Raw genomic sequence first — 5,835 nt, forward strand, 5'->3', positions numbered from 1 at the left:
ATGTTTTTGGTTGTCAAAAGTAACGCTCTTTATAAGCAGGGGCACAGGATTTAACCTGCCTGGCTTTATTAGCTATCGAGCTATTCCGCTAATGGTTATCGCTATTTCCAAACGATGTGCAGGTTTGGTACCTCCCCCCTATTGTTTCGAGAGCTTCTGTCATTATTTGCCCGTTTGCTGGATCTGATGGTGACAGCCTGACTGGTAATAACTGGCGAACACTTATCAAGTTGGGGGGGGGGGGTTCTTTTGTCATCCGTTCCCGAAATTTTTCGCCTCTACCAGCCAGCCGGTCACTCATCCCACTACTCTACAAGCCACAGAAACAACTGCTTCCAGTCTGACAATGCCAACTCTTCACATTCAGTTTACTGATTGAGTCAACTGAATTCGATGTTCACCGTTTGTCAAACAAATCTAAAATGTCATCCTCCGAAGTGCAACTCCGTTTTACGATCTAATATTTTTTCATCGTCAACTAACTGATATGTATTACACCTATTGCTTTTCACCTGCTCCCTTGTCACCGTCATGCCGCCTTCCCTCTTATGCAGAGCTTCGTGAGCCCACGTATCCCCTTCGTGCACCTGGACATTGCGGGGGTGATGAAAACCGTCGGCGATGACCCCGGCATGCGTCGAGGTATGACAGGTGGGTCTGCGTTCTTTCATTTATTCCCCTATTCAAGGCTCGCCTCGAGATGCCGGTCTTGAGGAGTTTTGTTTTATTTTCCATACTTTGCAACATGACGTTGCATGCTTCGAGGGCACTTCGTACAAATTCGTTCCCGCAAGAACTCCCATTAGTGGGATCAGGTTTCGTATTTCAAAAACCCTTTTTTCTTGTGAATATATTCTACTCGAAGGTCTGATCTCGACACCTAGCCTCAGCAGTTTGCAGCTCAATTTGGGTATTTGTGGTACTCATGAATTGGATATTTGAATGAGAGCTTTTTTTGCCTCTTGAAAGTACTAGAAACCGTGAGAAACTTTACACGAGCAAAGTACGGAAAGATAGTTTTTAAAAATATGCTTAAACGAGATACTAAGGCACGGCGTCATTAAAATATCGCCTACTCGGTCTCGGTTCTAAGGCTTACCCTGTTGTATCCCAAAACAAGGTATTACACAAGATCTAGGCTGTCAAGAACGTGGCTTTTGACGACTGTATGAGGCGTTTTCCGCCATTTAGTTCGAGGTTTTATGTGTGAAGTTTTTAGTCTTAACAGCGTCACTACTGGGGCTCTGTCTCTTGTCATATTGGTCCTCTTATTGAAACTCGAGTTTTGTGTTTTATAGGATAAAAATTTGAGACGGTAGAACTTTTGAAAATGTCGAAAGTTTGAGATCTGGGCCAAAGGATCTCGATCTTTTACTAAAGGAGGTCACAGATGGCATTTTCAAGACCATGTGTACTTATTTACATAGTTTTTCTAAGTAAACATTGAGTCTATGATTTCTAGTAAAGGATTCCTTTTTGTATTCAAAACGTACGAGTTCGTGAGGCCATGGGCAGCGTAGTTTTCCTGTTCCAACTTGCTGGTAAGGCGACATCCATAAAATTTGTGTTCAGTGATAATTGAGTGAGGTGCTATAAACAACTCTCAAGGTTGCCTGACCTCTGATATTGTGTGGTGGCGGTGGTTGGTTTGTTTCGTTAATTATTTGATGAGCGTCGAAAAATCGCGGATTTGTTAGCTTTGAAACTGTAGTGAATATTTACCATCAATCTGCTTTGCTACATTGGTTATGCGCTGCAGAAATGCCATGACATTTCCGGTTTTTATCTTGGTTTCACTGGAGTTCTCCTCGGGAATGTCCGTGAGTATACCAGTCTGGGGCAGCTTTATCATCAAAGCACGGAAGTACTGAGAGGGTAGCTTGAGTTGGGCTCCGTGTCATTGCCATGGAAGGCGAATCGTGGAAGTTTCTACCATCAAAGTAGACCAAAATTCCAACGACTTTTTTGCTTTCCAAGTTAAAAACAATGGAACAGGAGTGGATATTTCGAAATGTGCGGATTCTGTTACTGTGCTAAGGTATCAGGTACGGGTTTGAACTGAGAACGAAATCGTACGCCTTTTGCACCATTCTCTGACACAGTTGGCGGGTTCATCAATTTCTGTATTCTTTGACTTCTTCTAGGGCGACCTACTCGCCCCCTTATCCACTTCTTCGATCGACTTGCGCGCTACGGGAGTACCAAGGCGAGTGACGAGGACGAAGACGTCTGAATAGGTTGGGTATTTTACCTCCCTCCTTGCTCCATCCACATTGCCTTCCTTTGGGATAATCAACTTTTACATAGTTGTCATTTTCTGTGTGTTCAGTGTAAGCTTGACTTCTCAGGAATGTGAAGACATTTGAGCGTGAGACTTTTACCTCTGTGATAAGTCTCTTCCTCTTGATGTTTGGTTTGTAAAGCCGATTACGTTTCAGTTGAGCATCGGGTGATGTGGAGCCTCGTCGTGGGACGGCAAATGCTAACGGCTAAAGTTGGGATGGAATTAACTGGCACGTGTGGATAATCTGGAGCGTAAGTGTTTCAGTCGCGTGTCTTTAACAAATTACACGTAAATTAGGGAACTTACTAGTTTACTGGGGAAGTTGCAAGGCTCACCAGCCTAGAATCAACTTTATGATAAGCGTACAGAAAAAGTGGGAGACTAGTAGCATGGCAGAACTCCATTTTACTATCATAGGAGAGAACGGAACGGTATGCCTTGACAAGGTGCTAAATGCTAACTTCTCTACACTGATCGAAGGCTTTCAAGGTGAGCATGAGAGCGACATGTATGAAATGTGCCTGACACAGCGAAGTAACTTGAACTGGCGCTCAAGAGTAGTTGGTATTGAGACCTACAATTTGTACATGCTGGTAGGAAACTTTGTTTAAAAGCCTCAGCAGGTAAACGTGTTAACTTGAAATTCGAGGATTCGCGGAAAAGTTGCTGAAGGAGGTGTCCGAATCAAAACGAGGTACTAACAATTTATTTAGCCCATCCAAAAACGGGTCTCACATTTTTGGATTCAAAACTACAATTTCCAGCTAGTTTAAGCGCTTCTAAATCATGAAGGAGACTGGAAGATCAAAAGATGAAATAGATTTGATTTGACGTGGTAATTTGCATTAACCGGAGGGTAAATTGGTGGGTTCACTAAACAATTATGGCAGAAGCAAAAAAAGTGCAAAACAGGGGCACTAAGGGGTTACATGCTCATCGAACCCCCGTTCGATAGTTTATTTTAGAATGGAAGGTAAGGGAAACTATTATGTCCTAGGGAAATGGGTTGATGGCTTTGGGGATATGAAAGTAACTAACTCCACTGCTAGCTTCGAAGTGCATCACTAACTGCTATAAACTGGCCTGCCGATTTTATGACCGAGACCCTGGATCGTCTCGAGGGCACCGACCAAACGAGTGATGGACTTTAGAGCGGATGCCTCTATTGCCTGGCGTGTTGAGTAGTCAAAGGAGGTACGGTTAAGGGGTACGGCCCCGGCGACCAAAGAGCAGAGTCTGATAGGGAATGAGTCTGATTTTTTTCCGCCTCTGCACTAACTCTGTAGGGTTAATGCCACCTCTGATGGATGGATATGGGTCAATTAAGCAAGACGGAGCAAGAAAACGTCTCTATGGGATGTTTTGACGCTTTTTGAAAACCAAACAGGGAATCCTCAGTACGTATCAGTCCGGATGACATGTGAATAATTGATTAGGGGATTAAGTGATCCACTGACAAGCGTGAATATGCTAGGAAGTTCGCCTTGACAAATGGAGTTTAGATAAACAGAATCCCTGTTTCATTGAAAGCGATATGAAATGCAAGTGCAGCCAGGTAGCTTAGTTGTCAATGTACAGAGGAATCGGTGTGGAGATGGAACGGCGTGAAAGGAGGATGCATATCCAGCACCTTTCCACACCGGAAACGCTCAAACGAGTGTGGAAGGAGTAGGTGCTAAAAATGGCGCAAACAAGATGAAGGGAAGAGAACTACCGTATTCAATTGTAAAGCACTCCAACTCATTTATTTTCTCTCTAAAATCGGCTCAAACAGATTTGCGAATACACTTCAAGAGAATGAAATAGTAAATGAAGTGTTTTGCAAAAAATCAACTGACAACTCTAAGATGGAGTGAATGGATGGATTGTTGAAGGGCCTCCGTTCTTGACCAAGCCCTTTTGCATGGATGCAATCTAACTCCATGAATACGATCGCGGTGGGCACGATTTCGGGTTAGCATTGGTCCAATGCATTTAAGTAGTATATGCTATTCTTGTGAATTCTACTATTTCTAGATTTATAAAGCGCCCCGAGACTTCCTCAAAGACGAAAGAAGGCATAATACTTGGGACGAATAAGTACTGCCGACGTAGGGATGGGCTTGAAGCTAACGAGATGCCCAACAGGCTATGCAGTCCAGCGAAACCTTAAAGTGCCCACGAAACCAGAGCGAGGAGTTAAACAATAACCATCTTTGGGGATTATTCTGTAAACTAGGATGTGCTTAGGCTCGAAAGGACAAAGTGGTCTTCGAACCTCATGATTGAGCAGCTTAAGTGTACGTGGGAAAGGGCTAAAAATCGGCCACAAATGACAATCTTGAAGTTTGTTTCCTTCCACGTGACACGAAAAAAGCGTAAACTCCGTAAATTACCAACTCAAGAAGTAGGATGAAGACAATCTTCAACTAAACTGTGAACTAATCAACATCTTTGCATTGAGGGAACCACACAATCAGGTAGAATAGCTACAACACATTTTAGAGCATTACAGATAGCATTTTCGCTGCTTAAGCAGTTCAAACTGTATCTTTTTTTCTTGTTGATCAACCTATTTAAAAACAAATTTGTTTTTAAGCATCGGGACTAGCGAGGTAACTTTAAAAATGCTATCAGTATCATACTGATAAAGAAGGGCTGAACTGGGGGGAAGAGTCAGAACTGCACAAAACTAAAAAGGGTCTTGAAAATAAGTAAAGACGCCATAAAACCTGTCACATAAAGATGCTTTTCCATCAAAAAAAAAAACGAATTCATGTCTGCCTATACACAAATGACAAGAAATTCAAATGCGACGAGGTATTGTAGGGAACCATCAAAACATTCCCTTGTATTTTCCAGAATCTTTACAATTTTTATTACGAGTTAGAATTAGAGCAAGTGAATTCTAAATTTAATTTTAAAAGTGAAAAAGAAGAATGATCGGTTCCCTGAATTTCCACCAATAGGAGTAGGGCCGGGGATGTCGCTCGTCGACTATTGGCTACAATCGGCTGGTAAGGCTCCATCCGAAAGCGTAACCGGGTGATAAGCTTAAACGAGTTGACAACTAAATAATTTGAGAACGTTTAACAAGGATAATCGCTCTCGAAGGTGATTCATGAGAAAGGGTGACACAAAACCAAACCACCCACTACATATTATGCGAAAAAAATTGAGCGAGGCAGGCAAAGGAAAAGCCAACCACGTGATTGAGTGAGTGACGTCAGTCCTTGAGGAGGAAACTAACTCCCATCCCCTTTCGACCTTGTCAAGTTGTAAACTTTCTCCAGGCTTCGTAAACAAGAAAAATTCCCCCATCTAACCAACCCTCCCGTTTAAAAAGGTATGCAACCAGAGGTGGAAGGAAACACGGAATGCGTTAAAGTGTGTCTAACTGCACGTTATTTGCGGGCTGTGTTCCCGTTTGGGGAGGGAATAGGCCAATAGTACTGACATTGCCTATTACGAATTAAAGGAGGGCTTGGGAAGCTAAGGCACATCCCGAGTGGATTGTAGGAGGTTATTAAAGTCCATCAGGCCAAATCCTGTGTGCCTGTTTGTAAATACAA

This window comes from Echinococcus granulosus (genome assembly GCF_000524195.1).
Source record: "Echinococcus granulosus chromosome Unknown EG_S00085, whole genome shotgun sequence".
NCBI lineage: Eukaryota > Metazoa > Platyhelminthes > Cestoda > Cyclophyllidea > Taeniidae > Echinococcus > Echinococcus granulosus.